The sequence below is a fragment of the Chelonoidis abingdonii genome, chromosome 17, assembly GCF_003597395.2.
Source record: "Chelonoidis abingdonii isolate Lonesome George chromosome 17, CheloAbing_2.0, whole genome shotgun sequence".
NCBI classification, from domain to species: Eukaryota; Metazoa; Chordata; order Testudines; family Testudinidae; genus Chelonoidis; species Chelonoidis abingdonii.
In genome coordinates this window covers 348,381-372,044 of record NC_133785.1, presented here as the reverse complement: position 1 = coordinate 372,044, position 23,664 = coordinate 348,381, and the positions used below count along the sequence as shown (strand labels likewise).

The 23,664-nt window shown below is 40.4% G+C and overlaps 1 protein-coding gene across 10 annotated transcripts in view; it reads right to left on the bottom strand.

The window, feature by feature from the left end:
* The window catches only part of ATP2B2 (ATPase plasma membrane Ca2+ transporting 2), a 633,448-nt gene that overhangs the window by 400,991 nt on the left and 208,793 nt on the right, over positions 1–23,664 (bottom strand). The gene's annotated exons all lie outside the window — the stretch shown is intronic.

The window sequence follows — 23,664 nt, the reverse complement described above, 5'->3', positions numbered from 1 at the left end:
AGTAGCTAGGGAAGCAGAGGTCAGCTAAGCTGCGCTCCACTGTTCCAACGACCGACACGGGCGGTAAGAAGGAACTGAGGAGCGGTTGGGTCGGCAGGGGTATATATCAGGCACCACAGTGGCGCCACTCCAGGGGGCGACCTGCCGGCCCACCGAGTGTGCTAGGGTAAAAGTTTCTCCAACGAACGTGCACACAGCGTGCGCACACCTAACTGGAATGGATATGAGCAAGCACTCGAAGAAGAACTAAGGCTTTTAGAGAAGGAGGGCTGATGCTGGTGTGAGGACACAGAATTTGAGAGAGATTGTGGTGACTGACTTTAATTGGGTAGCAGGGACTAGCAGTTAGCAGCTAGTTTTAATTGTCTCTGAAACCAGTACTGGACACCAAGAGGTTTTTTTGTTTTGTTTTTGTTTTTAAAGAAGCAATTTTTTTGTTAATAACTAGCATAAGCACATTACTATGAGTAAGTGACCTCCTTTCTGTGGTACTTTTTTTTTTTAGACATGATGCATTCAAAGCTAGAATGCAGGGCATATATTTTCCTGTATATTGCACATCCCTCACTAATTCCACTGTATCTTTCATCTAATGGAAGGCGAAACTTCCAAGCAGGATGTTTTATCATCATCAGATTAAGAGCTCCTGGTATAACATAACAGCAAGAACATGGATAACATGGAAATAGATCCAAGATGATGGTAAAAAATTTTCCACCTACCACTCTCTCTATTAAATGAACACCAACTGAATGAAGTTGTTTTTTTTTAATCTGCCATTGTTACAAAGTAACTCCTACAATATGCTTTAAATAGAAGAGATTAGATAAATCTTTTTTATTTTTCTGAACTTTGCCCTTTTGACAGCACTTTGCCACTTTCATTGTCTTCCCCTGCCTAGTTTCCTGTCTTGTTCATGCGGCCCTTCCGCAAAGCAGCAAGTGAAAGAAAAATCTTTCAAAACTATACAAACCTGAAAAATTAGGTTGTGAAACCACAGAGTTTGAAGACAGATGTAAGTTCTGAAGACTATTTTTCACTTTTTGAAAGCTGATTGAATTTTTATTTAATTGGAGTGGATGACAAAGCCTGTTTGATGTTCTAGACCGTGCCTAAATTGTGTTACAAATGATCTTTCAACCCTGTAATTACAATTCTATAATGCATTCATTTAGTAATATTCTTTGAGATTTGAGATTATAAAAAACTTTTATTAATTTTATTAGCATTATCAATGTTACTCATTTAGCCTGGGATTTTCAAATGAACCCAAGGGAGTTAGGTACCCAAATCCTAGTGCATCCTATCTGAATGGGAGTGGGGCATCTAATTCCATTAGGTTCCTTAGCAAGTTCCAGACTAAATATTTATTTCTGTGCACTAAACACATTAAATATTAATCTTTCAGAAAACTAAAGGCTAGATTCATACAGGTCTGGTGTCATAAAACACTCAAAGGAGTTACTTCACTGGGCTGGAAGACTATGTGAATAAAAAGGCGGTGGTTCCACTAACCCAACATTCTACCTCCAATGAAGCGTTCCTGTGAAGCATCCTATGGTGATGAAAACTACCTTATCCCTATAAACTCTCAGTTACAGCAGTACCTGACTCCTTTAGGAGAATGTCCTCTTCTCCCTGTAATAGGAGGCATCTTAAGCGCCTCCCTAGCAGTTGAGAGTTGTATACGAGTCCTTTTCTTGCCACAGGTGACCCCTACAGCCAAGTCACGAAGTCCAAATGAAGCCCTTCCAGGCTAGACAAGAGTCCAATAACTGAACAGTCTCTTTGCCCTCATTAGGGTGTTTGGCTCTGGGTTCAGGCTCTCAAATAAGCCCTGTTCTGTTCTCGAGGTTTATGTCACTTTACCTGTAGCTGGTAGGAGAATGCAGGCCCACTCACTACTCCAGGATGCAACAAGGGACCCTATAATCAGCAGCTATGTACTGCTCAATTTCAATTTGTTCTTGCTTCTTCCCCAGGCCTCTTCCTTCCTGACTTCTCTTACTTTCACCTCTATCTCAGGGTTAAGGTCCTTAGGTCCCCTCTCTCGCTGCAAACCCAACTAAACAAATAACAGCGAGCTATACCTCGAACTCCTTTACCCAGACAGCAGCATCCCGTTCGCCCTTCTGGTTCCAGACAGGATCTGACCTGATAAGGCCTTGCAGCTCCTTTTACATCTGAGCCTGCTAGGCTGCCTACATGAGGCCTCTCTAGGCAGGCCTGGAGAAACCAATTTCGCTGCTCCTTTCCTGTCACTTCACAGCTTTCTGGGGTGTGATGTAGTAAGACTGCCAAGCCTTCTGTAGGGAGCCACAAAGGTCAGGTACACCCCACCACACTCCCCAACCCCACATGGGCAATTACCCACACTGTTCCAGAGAAATGCAGTGCACCAGTTAGGATCGTCCATCCATTTACATATATATAAAGATAGCTGACGCTTAATCCAGGTACTGGTTGCTTGAAGGATGATCTAAAGAGTACAGTGTGAATGGTGCTCGCTCCCCAACTCTCTTATTAAAGGGTTGTTTCCACCATTCTTCAGTATGGTCCACCATTTAAATGCTTCTTAACTTTGGCAGCTTCTGAAGTCCCAAATGACTTGCAGGCTTTAGCCAACTCAGGTACTGAAGAGCTGAATCATCATATTTTGGATCAGATATCAACAAAATATTTAATTTCCAACTGTGGGGCCAAAACTGAGTCCTGTTTCCCGTGCACAATTTTATTGAAAGCAGAAGTGTAAATGGGACCAGGACTTTCCACAATCCAGGGAGAATGCAATTTGACTTTCAGAGTAAAGGGCAAGTTTGCACTACTAATCATTAGAAAAAAGCTCCTTTACTTGTAACAAAGCAAATTGGATAAGGAAACCAATGAAACACAAATGTGGGAGTCATTTCAATGACAGTTTTAGAATCAGTTTTCAGAACATAAGTGAACTTCAAGGTCAGATGTTGCAAATGAGGATTAACTAGACTCAAGATCAGAGGGGTAGCCGTGTTAGTCTGGATCTGTAAAAGCAGCAGAGAATCCTGTGGCACCTTATAGACTAACAGACGTTTTGGAGCGTGAGCTTTCGCTGGTGAATACCCACTTCGTCAGACGCAGGTAGTGGAAATTTCCAGGGGCAAGGTATATATGCTAGCAAGCAAGCTAGAGATAACGAGGTTAGTTCAGTCAGGAGGGTGAGGCCCTGTTCTAGCAGTAAGAGGTGTGAAAACCAAGGGAGGAGAAATGGTTCTGTAATTGGCAAGCCATTCACAGTCTTTGTTGAGTCCAGAGCTGATAGTTCAAATTGCAAATGAATGAAGCTCAGCAGTTTCTCTTTGAAGTCTGGTCCTGAGTTTTTTTGCTGCAGGATAGCCACCTTAAGTCTGCTATAGTGTGGCCAGGGAGGTTGAAGTGCTCTCCTACAGTTTGTATATTTGCCATTCCTGATATTTGATTTGTGTCCATTTATCCTTTTCGTAGTGACTGTCCAGTTTGGCCGATGTACTAGCAGAGGGCATTGCTGGCATATGATGGCGTATATTACATTGGTGACGTGCTGGGTTGAAACAACAGGACTCACTGGCCATCACTTACAGCCCCAGCTAAACCCCTCCAACGATCATGCGGATCTACAACCCATCCTGGACAATGATCCACACTTTCACGGATCTTGGGTGGCAGGCCAATCCTTGCCCACAGACAAACCTGCCAACCTGAAACGTATTTCTCAACAGCAACTGCACACCGTACCTAGTAACTCTAGCTCAGGAACCAATCCACCTACACCAGCGACACCACAATAGGACCTAACAGAACAGCCATACGCATCATGGTTCATTCCCTGCACGTCCACACATGTAATATACGCCATCATATGCCAGCAATGCCCCTCTGCTATGTACATCGGCCAAACTGGACAGTCACTACGGAAAAGGATAAATGGACACAAATCAGATATCAGGAATGGCAATATACAAAACCTGTAGGAGAGCACTTCAACCTCCCTGGCCACACTATAGCAGACCTTAAGGTGGCTATCCTGCAGCAAAAAAACTTCAGGACCAGACTTCAAGAGAAACTGCTGAGCTTCAAGTTCATTTGCAATTGACACTATCAGCTCTGGACTCAACAAAGATGTGAATGGCTTGCCAATTACAGAACCAGTTTTCTCTCCCTTGGTTTTCACACCTCTACTGCTAGAACAGGGCCTCACCCTCCCTGACTGAACTAACCTCGTTATCTCTAGCTTGCTTGCTAGCATATATATACCTGCCCCTGGAAATTTCCACTACCTGCGTCTGACGAAGTGGGTATTCACCCACGAAGCTCACGCTCCAAACGTCTGTTAGTCTATAAGGTGCACAGGATTCTCTGCTGCTTTTATAGACTCAAGATATTACTAGGCCATCTTATAGATGTAGAATTGCTGTTACTATGTAAGAAACAGTCCTTTAAAAGTGGTCTTACTTCAATGAAATATATTTTTTAGTGACTTGAATACCACTAAGCAAGATTTGTTCATATTTCAGCTGTAATACCTATTCACAGTAACTATCAGACAGTTTTTCTAAACTATATTTTCTAATGCCACAAAATGGTATAAAATCACATTACTTTCAACAGATGTATAGTTCTAAAAATATGCATATAATGATTTCAGCTCTTTTACATTTTACAATGTGCAAAAAAATAGTGCAATACTTGAATTCTAAATAATGTACATGATGTATTCTTAACACTAGATAGATTTAAATGTTTATTAGAAAATATTTTAAGAAAGGTGATACAAAGAGTTTGATGTGTCAGTCGTTGGTCATCGGGGGAAACATACAGAGCATGGGGGGACGCTGGCAACTGGTTACGGTTCAGCATATAGTACACACAGCCTGTAATGTCCCCAATGCGGGGTGTACGGTGGTTGGGGTCAAGATATAGTAGGGGGGCTACACAAGAAAATTCCTTGAGAATTTACATTGCTAACAAAGATGTTTCAGGCAGTTTAAAAAGGAAGCTACCATCTACACTTGTCCACATGCTTAATTTTAATAATATGAAACCATTTCTACAATCGAACTATTTATGTGCTTAAAAGTAAGTGCATGGGTATGCACAAGTGTTCTCAAGATCAGAGTCAAAACGTGGTACATCAGAAAATATTCCAATGACCGGTGAACAGCAAAGAAAGAAATTTTACCCAGCTGCAGCTCGGTTACCAATGTAAGCTTGCCTTAGCGTTTTTGAGCCTTCATCATATGGGTATAGACTGGGCAATCAAGTTATATTAGATCCTAAAAACAGATACATACAAAGGCAGCATTCAGTGACGTGGAGGCAATAAGCCTACTATTCCCTAAAGATAGCCGTGAACTGAATTGATCCTAAGAGGGGAAGAGATGTGATTTTTCATTAGGGAGAGAGTGGTGGTCACGTAGGACAGCCAAAAAAAAGTAAATAAAACAAGCCATTGGTACTTCAGCAAATCTACAATAATAATGAAGAAAATCAGTACATTGAAGCAGGATGATGGGTTCTGTCACAGAGACCCCTTTGGGACTGTCACCTGATGTGCCAAAGTTACCTCTGAGGACACTTTCCCTGCCAGCTTTGGACTTTCAGAACTCTGCCTTATTGAGCCAGACATGCTAGCCTGCTGCAACACAGACCCAGGGTCTGGGCCACGCCCCCAAAGCTGCAGACTTTAAGTGAAAACAGCTCTGCAGGTTACCTGACTCCAGCACCCAGACACTCAGCTCCCAATGGGATCCAAACCCCAAATAAATCCATTTTACTCTGTATAAAACTTTTACAGAGTAAACTCATAAATTGTCCTCCCTTTATAACACTGATAGAGAGATATGCACAGCTGTTTTCTCCCCCAGGTATTAATCACTTACTCTGGGTATATTAATAAAAAAAGTAATTTTACTAAGTATAAAAAGTAGGATTTAAATGGTTCCAAGTAATAACAGAGAGAACAAAGTAAGATAAAGCAAAAACACCCAAGTCTAAGCCTAATACATTTAAGTAACTGATTACAGGTAAATCTCCCCCTCAGAGATGTTCCAATAAGCTTCTTTCAGAGACTAGACTCCTTCCTAGTCTGGGCCCAATCCTTTCCCCTGGTACAGTCCTTGTTAGTTCCAACAGACATCTTAGGTGTTAAGCACGGGCTCTCTCATAACTGACCAGCTCTTTGTCCTGCTCCACCCCCTTTTATAGCTTTGGCACAAGACGTGAAGCTTTTGTCTCTCGGGGTCCACGTATCTGATGAAGTGGGGTTTTTACCCACGAAAGCTTATGCCCAAATAAATGTTAGTCTTTAAGGTGCCACCGGACTCCTCGATTATCAAGATTCTAAACCACCATTAACGGCCCACACTTTGCATAATTAAAATAGGACCTCGGAGTTATACTTCATATTTCTAGCTTCACACACAAGAATGATACATGCATACAAATAGGACTGCAGGAGGAGACTGAGAAAGGACAAGAGCTTCAGGTTTCTCCCTAAAAGTGGAGGAAGCCAGAAAGCAGCAAGAAGGAGCTGGGTGCCAGCTAGTAAGGGTTTTGTGGAATATGCACTAAGGAGGACAAGAGGAAGGTACCTTCAGTGGGAGAGGGGGAATGAAGCAAGGATGGGTTGGAGAAGCCTCTTCATTGAGGAGGCCTCTTCATTATTAAGAGTCCCAGAGCTGGAGCTCATGTATAAGGAGGGCAACAACTCCTCTACACCTCTGATGGACTCCAAGGGCAGGAGCTATGGGAGAGTCTGGATAAAGATTGGCAGATGCCCCCTTCCCTCCCATATAGCCAGGGAGAAAGAATCTACAAAGTGCCCGTGATCCAGGGCGAGAGACTGGAGAAAGTCTGATACAAGTCCAGGGGCTCAGAGAAGATAACAGCTATTGGTACTATTTGGTTCGGATTTCCACTGCTATGGCTTAAGTCACCAACAGCCACTCTCCATGGCAGTAATAATCTTGTACTTTTCAGACGCTTGTTACAAATATTAGTACTTGCCATGGACTGTAAATACAGTCCAAGTATTTGTACAAGATGAACATGACCTATTTGTCTGAACATGCCCAGCACTTAGTGACGTGAAGTACTGTATTAGCTGACGTAAAGCCAATTGTGGCTGATAACAAGACCTTTGAAGTTGCTCAAGTGAAGTTTCAAAAATGAGATGACTGAATAATTTTCTATGTCATATGGAAATAAATTTTCTTTGATGATGTCTATGGACCTTGCCACATGCACAAATCCCATTAGCAATAATGGAGCAGTAAGACTTAATCCACATGATGCATTAACATTGAAAACGTATGCCACTTAGCTAATAAAGAAAAAGCAAACATTTTTCACTTGATTTTCACAGCATTCAATTGTTCACAAATTATTCCATAGATGCTTTTATCATTACGCATCAGATGCTTTAAGTGATTTAATTCTTTCACCTTACGTTAAATCTTGGCCTTTAATTATAAAAATCAGTAATTGTCAACACCACTGTTAAGAGCTGACATTTGTCTTGATAATAGCAACATATCTTTTCTATGGAAGATTTTTCATTCTTTTGGGATTTTACATCTCCGGTTAGTAAACACGGCACTGACAGCATATTCATACTTCATTTTCGGGGGTTGGGGTTTATACTAGTTTCCTTAATTACAAGAGAATTTCATATAGCTATTCTAATCACGATTTGTGGGCGTATGTGAAACCTTTCCAATAAAGAAAAGAAATTGACATGGCAGATGCATGAAATCTTAGCTCTGTCATTTACTGAAGCCCTAGTATTAAATAAGCTGTTGTACAAGAAATTACATTTCTTGAAACCCACACTAACACTGATAAGGTCAACAGCAAAAATTCATATTATTAATCACATTAAGTACTTTTTTCCTAAAAATAGGTTATCTATAATATAGTCACTATAATGCATGCAATGTATCTCCAAGAGACACTGTAAAAATCCAAACGCAGAACGACAAGATAGGTGAGTTAAATTCATAAAAGAAAAGTTTTTGAGCTTACACAGAGCTCTTCTTCTGGTTGGACCAGCCTCCAGATGCCTCAGGGAAAGCAAATGTGACATCTCCCTACCCCCCGAGTCCCAGCTGAGTCATGCATCTTACAGACCTCAGTTGGACCTCAGAATCAGGCTCACAATTTTGATTAGTGTATCTGGAAAATAGTGAAGTAATTGTATGCCCAACCTACAGCGTTGACTATTTTCTGTAATTTGTATCTGATATTAATGCTTACTTAATGCCTCACAGCTTACAGAGAGTTTGTGCTTTACTCATCCGTTTCTTGCATGTTGTGTTGCTTATTTATGTAAATCTGTCACTCTGTGTGTGATTTGTATATATCAAACTTTTCTTTTTGCATTAAAATATCTCCATGATTTCCTAAAAAGAAAAACCTCATACTATATTTCTAGATATGCTATAGAACAGCCAGATCAATGTTCGAAATATTTAGAAAACCTCCAGACTATAGTGTTGTAACTCACTGTGTCTCAAACTCTAGGTGAAAGTAAAGCAGAGCCTCCAGTTTTGCAGAAGGCTTCAGCAGGATAGACTGCTGTGAGCACCTTATCTTGTACATAAAAAGCTCCGCTGCCTACTGATATATTTCTTATGCCAATTCAATGCCTTGGTCCCAAATTTTCAAAGTCATCAGTGGAAGAAGATATAGCAACATCAGTAAGCACATCACCAGCCAAAGTAACGGCACTCCTCTGGGCCATTGCAACTGAGAAAACTAAGACCATTAGAGTTGGAAAGAGAGAGGGTGAAATCTTGGCTCTATTGAAGTCAACAGATGTTTTGTCAGTGAATTCCAGCAAGGACAGGATTTCACTCTAAGCCATCCTAGTTGAGGGGGGTGAGTTGTGAAATGAGCCATTAGAGGATATTAGAACAACCCAAAGTCTGACTGCTTGCAGAACACACTGCAGTACCCCACTTTTGATAAAGTCTTCCCACCACAGTTGGAAGTCTCTGATTGAAGGTAAAATAAAACCCACACTGGAAGCTTCATGGAGCTTCCTCATGCATGAGAAGGGTCCTCTATTAAGTCCAATATGGACCTAGTAATAAAGCTGTAATTTACCTGGGCAGCACTTAGATACAACAGGGATCAGTGTTACAGAAAACCCTTAGCTATGTACCTGCTTAGCATGAAAGTGAGTGCATTGAAAATGTGAGCCATAATTCTATTCTTCTTTTCTCGGATTAAGAATCTTTGCCCAAATATTCAAGAAAGTAGCGATTGCCTTCGGCTCTAATAGTGTACAGCCACTGAGATGATCCAGCTGGACATTTAAATGATTTTCTTATTAGAAAATACGTATGTGAAATGTTTTCAGGTGTCAGTGGAATAAAAAGCATGTAGTGGGACAAATCTGAGAGCTTTCTAAGACCACTCTCCTCCTGCCAAGCGCACTCCATTTTGAACAGTTCTCTGAGTAGAGACAGCTCACTGAGCTGCTTCTCCTTCCATTTAAACTAGCTTGTGCCCCTAGGAAAGTTATTTTGTAAACCTCAGCACTGCCTGCCCATATTTCTCATTTAAGTGGAAGCTTTATGCCTTGGGCTGTCTGCCCAAGTTGTCAAGTGTGACAGTTAACCTGAAATCCCTTTTTTGCATGGATGGCTCCTCATTCTCAGTCTCTTCATTGAATCTGGGCTTTGTGGTTATGTGAAAGTCACAGAAGGAGTAAGCTGAATGCATTTCTAAACTAATAAAACAAATTTCATTTTCCCTTTGTTCCCTTTCCATGAGTATATAAAGATCATTGTTCCTGCTGTAAAAGGACTAAAGGTCCTCCTCCAAAGTGAGGCTATCATTGTTATGGCAGCTCCAGATTCCACACCTCTTTGCTAATAAGCAAAGAGGAATCCAAAGCAATGAAGAGAGCAACTGCCTGGCAATACCACAGAGGAGGTGCTACAGTGCTCAGAGAGCTCTTTCATTGTCATCAGGCAGTGCTGGGGTAACCAGATGCCATGGGATTTTACTGAAACTAGAACAAAGCTCCATTTTCAATAAAACCCTCGGAGATACACTATTCTGTAAAAACTAGGACATCTGGTGACCTAAGGAAGGAGGGTAATTAGTCATATCCCTGTAATCCTTTCTCCTTGAACTATCAGTGGTGATAGTGAACTAATATTGGAGTATCTGAAGACATCTTATTATATCATATCAGTTGCAGCACAAAAATATGCTTTATGCATTTTGTCTTTTCAGACAGAATTCCATATTGCTTAAGGGGAACTTGTGTCTCTCTTACTGGGTTGGAATTCATGATCCATACTAGAAAATGCTTCATTTTCAAATGCATTTCCAACATGCATGGGAGACTGACATGTCCTCTCCTTCCAATCTGAAACTCCCTAAATCTTCCTCTAGCCCCGTGGGCCTCCAAATTTTCTGATTTAAAGCAGAACTGATATACATTTCAGATATGCATCTCCAAACCCATAGCTATATATTTCATTAGTCTAGCTATGTGTTCATATCTCCATTAAAAACACAGCATGAATATATTTGGAATTCAGATATAATTGAAATCTGGCCACATAAAGCAGAAAATACTAAAATCTTGTAAAGTGCTACTGAATTTAATCCAGAAGGATGTAATCCAACAAGGAGCAGAAGTCATGACACATACCAGGAGAGAGCCTGGTCTCATGATGTATCCAGTCCAATTTTACTGATTCAAATGGTTTAGTTCATTCAGGAAGCATGATTATAGCCTTCAAAAATGAACTTCTGATTTTTGTGGTTTACCACCTCTAGTTTCAAGATAAATACTTGAAATTCATAACCTCTATGATCCAGATTAAAAAAAGGAAAGCTCACAGCACTGGAGCCTATGGAGTCCCGCCAGGGTAGAATTTGGCACTGAATGCATTTCAAAAGCACTCACTTAAAGGAACTTCAGCTTTTGCTTTGAAACACAAAGCACTTTTGTGAGGAAATCCTGAAAAGCATAATTTTGAACTGTCAGTATAAATCTGCACAAAACACAATTATTATTTCCTAAAGTTTCATAAGGCTGTCTTACTATTTCCTACCCCCCTTCCAAATTTCCCCTCCAACAATTTTTGGATCAAAGCGTATATCTCACTTAATCAATTCCCTGCCATTGTAGAGGCCTCAGGCACTGGCACACCTTAGTCCCTTCTGTTTTCTTTCTGAAGCACATATTTTTTAGTCTCCTGAGGGTTGTAATACTTTTGGTCTAATTCTGGTTGTTGAGGTTACACTGGGGGGTGGCTGGGTGTTGTTTAGCGGCCTGTGAGATACAGGAGGTCAGACTAGATAGTCTGGTGGTCACTTCTGGCCTTTAAACTCTGTGAATCTGTTATTTTTGTCCATGAAATTCAGCGAAATCAATTTCCATTTTCATCAGGGTGTAATGCATGTTACATCACAATGTATATTAAAAGTAATATTATAATACAAACAAAATATCACTAGCAAATAAATTCTGCTTCAATGTAAGTTCAGTTTTTCTTTTAAATTAACTGATTATCATTGCAGAATAAAGTATTTAAAATTCGCACTTTTAAAAATATGTAAAATATAGGACACTTAAAAACATTTTCATAGCAACCCCCATCTGCACTACTAGCTCTGCGAACAGACAATGGATCTTCTCGCTGTTACAGACCCTCACCTCTGACTCAGGGTTTATAGTCATTGAAGTTCTTGTCCATTATATGCACTACTGGTGTAACCCACATGGACATAGAATGTTCTTTAGCCTGCATATATAGTTGCCCTGGTGGACAGCAATACTTAGTTACCATTAAAACATTAGTTGGATGTACCTGAAATTCTCAGAACACCACATTGTATTCCTGAAGTGAGAGAGAAATTATAAAAATATGGGAGACCCAGACATTACAGTTAGATTGCATAAATAGCCCTAGTAAGATGAACTTACCTTAGTCTGTAACTCCTGAATGCTGTGAATGTGTGTGTGGAAGAGGCGCACCTTGCTTACTTGTAAAGGGAGTGCTTCTTCTCCACCCCCTGTGGATTTTTTTTTTTTTTTTTTTAAGTACACTGCTGCCCTGAAGAACAAAAGCGAGTGAGGCAGCTGTTCACAGAGAAAGAGGACTTTCTTGAATGTAACACACACTTGGAATGGGGCAACATGGAGAGATTGGGGTGAGGGAGTTTGGCGGAAGAGAGATGTTCATTGGTTTGTTTTTAAAATAAACCTTGTCAATGAATAACAATTCCACAATGTTCCATTCTGGGTATTTTACACCTTCATTTGTAGCATTCAGTTCTTACTACTTCTGGGGACAGGGTAACAAACAATACAGACCAGTGTTTGCATTTGTTATGGCAGTTCCTCTGTTTCTTACTCCTTAGTGTATTCTAGTGAAAGTAGCCTCCACACTTTGTGGATACTTCTGGCTATATGGTCACATAGACAGAAATCAGTGGGATTACTCACTGGGCATACAGTTGAGCATCCATGTAAATCTAAGCAAAATGAAGACTTTAAGGATGCTCCTAAATTCTACTGAAGTCAAAGGGACTTAAGCATGTGCTTAAAAGTTAAGCTCGTGCTTAAGTGCTCTCCTGATTCAGTTTTTCTTACACTCTAAGTTTATCAAATACATATGCTCAAAGACGTTCATCAGTTATAGGGGGTTATGACGGAAGAATATTTGGAGATTAAACAGTTTCTATGCTTCCTAATTCTATGCTTCCACTGGATCAGTGTTTAATACCTTGCCTGTTGCGTTTAGCACTAATATTTCTTCCCAGCTCTTTATAGCTAATATTAATAAACAGTCATTGTATACCATGAACAAAGTATTTTGGTATAATTAATCCATGCATGAAATTAGCCATGACTCCTGACCAGAGATATTATATATTACTTTTATTGGCTATACTTTCCTTCACAACTTCCATTGTTTGGCTCTGTTGTTTTTCCTTACATTAGGATGCATTAGCTTTATAGGTCATAAACATCAAACTGAAAAGTACAGCTACCTAAGAAGCCAAGAGTGGATTCAGTAATAGTGTGATTGGATAATACTGTTTTAACATTAAAATATTAAGCTTTCAAAAAATAATTTTCCACAGATAAACATTTTTCAACATCACTTTAAAACGGCAAATTTTTAACAGGAAAAATAAGGGGATTATAATGTAGCAAAGAAAAAAAGCTTTTATTGATGCATTTTTAATTATCCTGCAATTATCCTAACAAAAGTTATGATGCTCTAATGGATACATTCTATGTTTATCACTGTCACTCTACAAAACAGTAGCTCTCAGTGAAATGAACCATTGAATTCCATTATATTACAGCACTCATCTGTATAGTTTAACACTTCCTCCAACAGATCAATTCAATGTTATAGCTGTGCCTATAAGCAGTTAACGTAAGTGTTGCTGGAATAACTTTTATAGTGGGGTTTCTTAAGGCAGAAACCATGTATTTGATTATTACTAGCATAGTTAAAGACAGGGGTGCGGTATCACCCCCAGCATGCGTAGTTCCAGTAACTATGGTTAAAATTGTATCTGAATACATCATATAAACTCTAAGTTAATGGTTCCTCTCAGCATAAGTTTACATTTCTGAGCCTTTAAAATTTTAGAGCCATTATTCATACTTCACATTAAGATTCTTTAAAAGGTATATATGAATTCTAGATGGAGTCCAAAGCTCTGAGTTTTGTGAGTTTAAAAACTGACAACATTGCTATGGGTAGTTTCATTCAATTATTAAATATAAATGTTTACAATTTTATATGTAGACAAAAAATGCCTACACTTCTGAAAAGAATATAAATACAAAATATGGCACTACACCCAAAAAACACCAAATTCAGGATATTTTAACAACAGAGAGATTATAAAGATGCACAAGAAAAATAAATATATAAAATTATACACAATATTTTTCCATTAGTAGTAATATTGCCAATACTTTGGGTTTGGTGCATTAAACATGCACACAAGTTATAAAAGTCATCCCAAGTAGATTTACTTTCTAGAAGACAAGGCAAGTGTTTATCCAGTGGTGATAGATTTTGTTTAAGCTACAAAGTTATGCAAGAACATTTTTATAGTTGTATTCATTGCTCTGCTTTTCATACACATGTATCTTTAAATTCAGATTACCTAAACTAACATGTATAGGCTTTTGAGTGATGACAAAATTTAGCATACACTTAAAACCAGTTTTAAAGGAAGCACATGAAAGTGATATTGCTTATTTCATCTCTTACTGGTCTCAAGCAATCAAAATGGGACCTATAAAATCATTTAAAAACCAGGAGTGTATTTTGAAATGTACTTAGATGCAGAGAACTCACAGCCCAATGGATAACTCACAAGCTGAAAGGTAAGCTCCTGATTTGATCAACTGGAATCAAGTGCTCAGTACCTTGGCGAATTGAGCCCCGTAAGAGCCTTTCTTAGAACAGATCTAGCTCCCATTGACTTGCATGGTGCAGTATCAGCCAGTCATTTTTCCAAAAAAGACAACAACTCATTTTCACTTTGCAAGGAGCTGTACATGATTGTATAGTATGCTACGGAACTTAGAAAAAGACTTAAAGTAACCCATAAATATATTACGTAGTTACTCAAAGTCCAAATGTCACTGTGACCTTCAAAAGTACTTAGTACACTAAGCACAGAGTCAGCCAAAATGCAACTGTGTCCTGTACATGTGAACAATGGGTACTTGGGAGAAAAATATCAAAAGCTACTCCAGGAAAGAGGTAAGCAAAAGCCAAATTTCACTTGAACGCAAATCCAGCTCAATCTCATGTTTACTCAAAGCTAAAATATTGTTTACTCCGTTATTTTAAAAGGGGGGGTTAAGTCTCTGAGAAAAGCATTTAAGCACATGCTTACGTACAACCATGCAATTAAAGTGCTGTACTGAATCAAGATGCTTTCTTGAACTGAGGGTCTAAAAAGTTAGTATTTAAAATTAAAAGGGAGCAGTAATAGCAATGATGATTCTTGACCTTTTTGGTGCTTGGTATCATGGAGGACCCCCAAAATGCTTTTTTTCTTCAGATGAGTCTCCTTTAAGGAAAAACATTTGAAATAAATTTGAAATATTTAACAAATTTGAAGCTTTAAAAAAAAAAACAAGTAATCCTAGAGTTTCATATACTTTCTGTTTCATATACTTTGTGAATCTATTTCAAATTTCAGAGTAGTAGCTGTGTTAGTCTGTATCCACAACAAGAACAGGAGTACTTGTGGCACCTTAGAGACTAACAAATTTATTTGAGCATAAGCTTTCGTGGGCTACAGCCCACTTCATTGGATGCATGCAGTGGAAAATACAGTAGGAAGATAGATAGATACACACAGAGAACACGAAACAATGGGTGTTACCATACACATTCTAACAAGAGTGATCAGTTAAGGTGAGCTATTACCAGCAGGAGAGAAAAAAACTTTTTGTAGTGGTAATCAGAATGGTCCATTTGCAGCAGCTGATAAGAAGTTGGGAGGAACCCGTATGTGTGTCTGGGGGGAAATAAACATGGGGAAATAGTTTTACTTTGTGTAATGACCACTCACTCAGCTCTAATTTCCAAGCCTATTTAATGGTGTCATATTGCAATTAATTCCAATTCAGCAGTCTCTATTGGAGTCGTTTTAAGTTTCATTTGTAATATTGCGATTTTTTTCTGTATTGATTGACAGGGAGCATGAAGCATTCCGACTGTTTTGAATGTTATAATTCTTGACATCTGATTTGTGTCCATTTATTCTTTTATGTAGAGACTGTCCGGTTTGGCCAATGTACATGGCAGAGGGACATTGCTGGCACATGATGGCATATATCACATTGGTAGATGTGCAGGTGAACAAGCCTCTGATACTGTGGTTGATGTGATTAGGTCCTATGATGGTATCCCCTCAACAGATATGCGGAAAGAGTTGGCAATGGGCTTTGTTGCAAGGATAGGTTCCTGGGTTAGTGTTTTTGTTGTGTGGTCTGTGGTTGCTGGTGAGTATTTGCTTCAGGTCGGGGGGTTGTCTCTAAGCACGAACTGGCCTGTCTCCCAAGATCTGAGAGGGTGATGGATCGTCCTTCAGGACAGGTTGGAGAGGTTTTTGTTGGGGGCTGAAGGTGACAGCTAGAGAGCTGAGGAAGCGTTGTTCTAAGTCGGCCATAAAAATGTTGGCATACTGTGGGGCCATGTGGGTACCCAGAGCAGTACCGTTGTTTTTTTCTCTCCTGCTGGTAATAACTCACCTTAACTGATCACTCTCGTTAGAGTGTGTATGGTAACACCCATTGTTTCATGTTGTGTGTGTGTGTGTGTCTTCCTACTGTATTTTCCACTGCAAGCATCCGATGAAGTGGGCTGTAGCCGAAGAAAGCTTATGCTCAAATAAATGTGTTGGTCTCTAAGATGCCACAAGTACTCCTGTTCTTATTTCAAATTTGTTACCTTTGAAGAGCCAACACATTATTTGGCACTGTTCTGATATTTGTGTGTCGCTCAGCACCATTGGATCATTACTGTCCTGTAAGATTATAACCATTATCTTCCTTAGATAGCTGCACAGAATGTTTCTTGGAATAGTTTAATTTCCTGGCCTAGATAATTAGATACTCAACAGTATTCTATCTGGAATCAAACAGTTTGTGTTAAAAATCACAAGTATTCATCTCTCTCTCTCTCACACACACACACACACAAAATAATTGTCTATGAAGACCATGATTTCAGGTGAGGAATAAACATCAGGAGCAGAGCATAACAGTCAATTATCCTTGACCTATAATGAGGGAAGGCCTCCTACCCCCAAACAAAGCTAGTTCTCAAACAAAAGATTCCTTTGTTCTTGAACTTTCTCTGTGTGACATCTCAGCAGCATGTTGAAAACTACAACGAGGGAATAAAATAGGAACAATCAAAGAATGGCTGGAGCAGAAGAAATTAAACCCCAGCTTCAAAAACAAATAAAAACCACAGAGGTGGAGCCAGAGAAATAAGGAACTGGGGGCGGACGGAGATAAAATAGAACTTTAACTGTGTTCTAATAAATGTAGTATTTGAAAAGACAGTTTAATAATTTAATTTCATCTTTAAGAAAAGCACCTCATTTAAAATATTTAATAGAAATTTGGTCATTGTTTTTTTAAGTATGCACCAGGAGTCTTCAATACTTCAAAGGTTTTTCTGAAACCTACTTAATTGTGCATGAATGCATCTGTTACAGAGTTTCAGAAGTGACCTTTACAGATCTTTAATTTGACATCATCTGGGACCTTTTTACTTAGGGCTTGTCTTCACTATGGGAGTAAGCTGACCTAAGTTACGCTATTCGAGCTACATGAATAACGTAGCTGATGTCGACATAGCTTAGGTCAACTTACCCCGGTGTCTTCACAGTGCTGAGTCAATGGGAGATGCTCTCTGGTCAACTTCCCTTATTCTTCTTGGAGAGCTGGAGTGCTGGGGTCAACTGGAGAGCGCTCTGCCATCCATTTAGTGGGTCTTTCCTAGACCCGCTAAATCAGTCCCTGCTGCATCGATTGCAGCAGCAATCTCTCCGTAGTGGAGACCAGCCCTCATACCCATTTCCCAGTAACTTGAGCATTGATACTGCAGAGAGAGAGAGCGAGCAAGAGAGAGAGAGCATGCAAGTGCATGCACTATGAAAAGTAAGAGTTACTAGGATGTCACCACACCATACTGGCATTAGGATTACCTACAAGCTCTGCACCTATTAAAAAGAGAACCCATTGTACCCTACTCCCCTGTTCAACTGTGTGTTGCAAAATCTGCACAAATACATTAAGAGGAAATCCAAGCTTAGATGCTTAACCCCAGAGTTTTTTTGTGCTATTGCAGCATTATTTAAAGCATAATGCTGCAGCACAGTTTTTAGATATCTAGATAGTTACTCATCAGTAATATTTCATTAAGGTGTCAGCTTACAGCCCATCAGAAGTAACTAATAACAGCAAGACAACTATTATGTTCTGTGTCTACATTTTAACTGTGCATGAGTCATTTTACTAAACACAGGTTACCTTGTTATTTGAATGTGAACCCTATAATGGCTTTGTTAAATATGCTTGTGAGGAATATTTTAAAAATTATGTAAAAGCAGCAAAGAGTCCTGTGGCACCTTATAGACTAACAGACATATTGGAGCATGAGCTTTTGTGGGTGAATACATGCATGCATCCGACGAAGTAGGTATTCACCCATGAAAGCTCATGCTCCAAAACGTCTGTTAGTCTATAAGGTGCCACAGGACTCTTTGCCGCTTTTACAGATCCAGACTAACACAGTTATCCCTCTGATACTTTAAAAATCATGTTAACCCATCATCCCAGTGCCATATTCTAATACCTTAAACTCATGCTGAATGAATAATTCCAGTGAAGAAAGGTACTATATATGTCATAGTTCAGGGCAAGGGCACCTATTCTTAGGCTTCCAGATCTCCGGCTATCACCTCTCTTGGCTGGACACTTGTATCTTTCTCCCTGCTTATTGGGGGATTTTCCAGGCTGCACAGCTTCCTACCTACATTGAATTTCCCAGCAAAGTAGACTGCCTAAACAGACTAGTGTCTCTGTTTTTCTTTCTCTTTGAAAGCTAAGAGCAGTGTAATCACTCAGGATTTTAAGTTACCACACAGTTCTTTCTAAGCAAGTACATTTAATCTTAAGGTAAAAACATTACTGAGAGAACATTTTAAAAAACAACAGACTCTACACATGAGCTCTGGCTCTGTGGTCAAAAGTTCCTAACAATTGTTACCTCAGAACCAGCACCCCCATGAATCTCAGAGTTCCTTCTTTATCCCATTTGGGTGTTGGATCTGTCCTCACGTAAGAGGTGATCAGCAAAGACAAGGCCACCCCTCCTCATTCCAAAGCTTCAAGGGCTGAGTTCTTACATACCAGGAAGAGTACATATTTGCACACACTTTCTCCATGAGAATTCCTGGGAAACCCACTTAACTTTCAAAAATTCACATTGTCTCAAATCAGCCTTTGAAGCTCATAACACTGCCCAAGGTTTACATTAATCAGGTTTCCTCCCTAGAGATGTTACATACAATTCCACAACTCGTTTGCATTTTTAATACAATTAACTCCTTAGCAGAGCCATCCCGTCCATAGGGAAGACCAGGGAAACCTCCCTGGGCCCCGTGCTTTCGGGGGCCCCCCGCACTTCAGGAGGACGTGGTGAGCAGGGTGGCCCGGAGAGCTAACAGAGGGCCTGGTACCAGCAGCAGGTGTCGAGCCCATGCCCCGCACTCACCGGTCCAGGCATTTATTTCTTTTTCTTGCCTGCCACCCCTGGGGCTCAGTCTGGGGGTTGGGTTCAGGCTCAGTCTCTGTGGCAGCATCAGCAGTGAGCAACCCAGCCCCAGCCTGCTCTGCTGGCTCCAGGCATCACCTGCCACCATAGGATCCTAGCTCCCCCCAACCACCAGTGACAGGGCAGACTTACCCGGGCTGACCCTGACCCTGCACTTCCACCTTGGACAGACCCTTCCCTTTTCTGGCAGGATCCTCCACCAGCACAGGGAGGCCCCTCGCACAGGTGAGTGCCATCCAGGAGTCTCCATCATCCCTTGCCCACCGGCCAGCACTGGTGTCCCCCCAACCCCAGTTCCCCACACTTCCCCCTTCCACTGCCCTTTCTCCCCTCTCCCAGTATTTGGTGTGGTCCTCCAATTCCACCTCCAGGCCAGGACAATCCCTTACCACTGCCATGCCTCAGGGTCCTCCTTGCCTTTCAGTTCTCCAGCCTTGGGGTCCCCCTCCCTGCAGTACCAGGACCTGGGGTCCCACAACTCTGCTCTCTCCACCACCCATCAGGACCATCTTCCATCCATCTGCTTTTCTGCCTCCCCTCCCCTTCCTAGCCCCCAGAGAAAACAGATCTTAGAGCCCCTCCTCCATGTTGGAGGGTCCTGGGGAACCCCAGCACCAGGACACATGTAGGCCCACCCAGAGCCGCAGCTCCCGAGACAGACTCTCAGTGTTGCATATGTGTAATTACATTTAAAAACAAATCCACTGAAGGCAGTAGGACCATATGCACTTGGGAAGTGAGTTTGCTGCAAGTAAGTCCAGGAAGGTGGATTTCAGAATGTAAGCAGTGCGACACTGATCGTGATTGGTGAGGGTTTTTTTGTTTTAGTCATCTGAACTTCATTATAATTATAAAAAAAGAACTAAAATATGACATTATAATTATACAGCTGAGTGCTATCAATATTTAACCTGCAGCCAGCAGCTGATCTTGCAGTTCACTGTAACCAGATTTCACCTGTATAAAAAACGTTAAAGGGGGCCCACACAGGCTGATTTGCCCCGGGCCCCGCATTCCCCTAGAGACGGCCCTGCTCCTTAGATATTGAAACTTAATTCAATAAGGTTTAACTTAATTCAGTTAATTGCCAAATCTGTCACACTACTCATTTATTGGACTATCACAATGTAGTCATTATTATGGAAATTTGCTACACTCTGCAAACATGTACAAATACATGAGGCAGTAAAAGCCAATCCACTTTTTTGCCATGTAAGCATTAGTGGGTACATAGTGGACTTAAAAAGCTGGAGACGGTCAGTGGAGAACTCTGTTTGGATAAGGGAACTCTCCACTGGCAGAAAGCTGATGAAGGCAGTTCCATTCCCTCCTGCACCAGCCATGCCCTCCAACCCTCATGTAGCGGGGAAGGAAGTATGCCTGGGAGACATGGCAGAGCAGACCTGCACACATGGTATAAGGTACTACTGAACATGAGTAAGGCTATCACCATCTGGCCCCACATGTGTTATATCCCATCGGTAAAGTACAGGCTCATAACAGAGCGAGTACCACTACAATAGATTTCATTGAAATCAAGCATTTCCCAGTAAAATGAATAGATCATACATCAGAAAGATAATGGGTCAAATTTTCTCCATAGCTGTGCCATTTACACCACTAAAGATTTTGATCCAATATATTTTACTGTAAAATAGGCTTTAAAATTAACAGCATACAGAAACTAAGCAATACTTCTTCTCACAGGGCTAGATTCTATGGTGACGTAAAACAGCCTAGCTACAGTGATTTCAATAGATATGTGATTTTATACATGTGATGATTTGGGGAATCTGTCTGTACAAATTGATGGTATGAAGTTATTATGAAAAGTGAATCATGGACTGTGCCAGTGTACATGGAATCCACCATTTGCTTCTAACAGCTGCATCACAACACCACTTTCCCCCACCCATACCAGACAGAATTGTGGGTCATCAGAATATAACGGCTGCCCATTCAGATGGAAGCACCTTGGGAGAACATGTTAGCTGAAGCTAGGAGAATCAGTTTTTCTCCCGTGTCTCTGCAGGGGGATGATGGTTGGGGAGTGGAAAACACTCAAACACAGAACTAGGAATCCAAGGTATTCTCGTTAAACTCTAAAACCTCAGTTGCTAGATGAGTCAGGTAAGATTCACAGGATCCACAGAGGAAGTTTTGAGCAGGAGAGAGAAAGAGATGGGCATGCGTTCATAGCAGGGGAATCTGTGCAATTGCAAATCAGCCAAGATCAGAGAAGGCTAACTGGGGTAGGGAAAGAACTATGGTTTAGAATAGAACTCATGAGCTGCAGACAGAAGATTCTGGGTATCCCAAGGGACCTTTAAGGGATTAAAGGTTTGCTCCTTTGGTGAGAATTTGGAGAATGTACAAGAGCTGCTGGGGAAGTTTGAGAAAATTGTATTATTTTCCAGGCCTGGGCAAACTGATCAAGGGAGTGTCCACTCTCAAGGGAGTGTCCACTCTCAAGGTCCGCACCTGAAGCACTTAAGTGCCCCAAGATCCAAAACACCTGAACTCTGCCAGACCCACCAAGGAAAGAACACAAGGGATCCAGCATTGGAATCCTTTCAAAGGAGTCTGATGAGAGTCCAGCAGGTGAAGCTTGACTAGATCATCTGTGACATACCAGCCAAACATCTGGCCCATAAAGTCGAAACAAATGATCCATGGATATCTTTGTTACATTTTAATAAATGATATACCTGTAAACATTTTCAAACAAACATTAAGAAGAAAAAAACTAGGTAGGAAACGTATCTTTTTTGAGTTCTCTAATCTGAATTTATTTTTTTATTATTCTTAAGAGTATCTGATGTTTACACATGAACTAGTTAGTATTCAAACAAAACATCCTCTCAAGCAACTTTATTGGTCTAAATTCACACAAATATATCTACACATGAGAAAGATTCCCCCATAATAACAGAATAGATTTTCTGCTAGTGGGGGGTGGAGGAAATGAATTTTGTTCCAAAATTAAAAGTATTTCTATATTAAAATCTAAGGCTCTGTAAATTATTTTTATAAGAGCCATGCAGCCTTATTTAAGTCATTTTTCTTTTCCTTTATTTAGGCAGACAGAATAATAGAAACATAATTTGCAAAATCCCTTTCAATCTTTGCAAATTAATATTTAACTATATGCTGCTTTGTTAGATCACCTTTAAGCTGAGAATCCAGGAATTCAATACCCCAGTCATATAATTTTGGCTCCATGCTGTTCTCACAGGTGTTACTAGGAGAATTCACTCCCCATCATGTTTTTTCTATAATCGCAATGATAAATATAATCTAGAGATGAATGAGCTAAAAAAAGAGAATTGTCCCAAACCTTTGACCAAAACATGAAAATAGTTTGATAATCAAAAAAAAAAAAAAGCAGCTAGTCTGTTTTAAGATGGGACAGAAAGAAGTCAGTCCCATTTTATATATTTGACTCAAAGGGTTACAAGTTCACAAACAATTTAGTGCAAAAATCCTTACAAACAAAATCCCAGCCATTATAAAGCCCTAAAGTTACATGTTAACAGTAGTTTACAAGAAACCAGAACAGAAGGGCTCATCCAGGGTAAATGCATAAGAACGCAGGGACCTTTGGGAAGGTAATTTGGAAACCTTCCAATCCCATTCCAACAGAGTGTGGAGGCTCAACAGGGCATGCACTCAGCCCCGTCACATCCAGTCTTATAATACTTCTTAGAGGCAGACAAGTAGTAAGACTTTTGGTTTCCCTCATGAGATTTAAGAAGCTAATGTAAGGAACCCAACCCCAATACTCTGACAGCCTTAAAATGCTCTTTACAATCAACTGTAGCCTTTAGGGTGCTTGCTAATCAGCTAATTAGACATGACAGGTAAGGAATTTGTGTCCCTAGCCTCTGTTTGTCAGAGAGTGGTGATGGATGGCAGGAGAGAGATCACTTGATCATTACCTGTTAGGTTCACTCCCTCTGAGGCACCTGGCATTGGCCACTGTTGGTAGACAGGATACTGGGCTGGATGGACCTTTGGTCTGACCCAGTATGGCCATTCTTATGTTCTTATAGTCATTGGTCCTGTGCATCTAGGTTTCAGCCAAATGAATCCAGTACAGTACATTTTATCTGTTGTCAACTTCACATTTTTTGCCACAAAGCACAATGCCTGACCCAATACAAGAAAAAATCCTGATGGTTTCTATCTGAAGAAGATCACAGCAAATGTCAGTCTCTAATAAATAAAATAAGCAGCAAAGGAATTTTTTAAACCAATAATTTTCAGAGGAGGTTTTTTCAAGTAA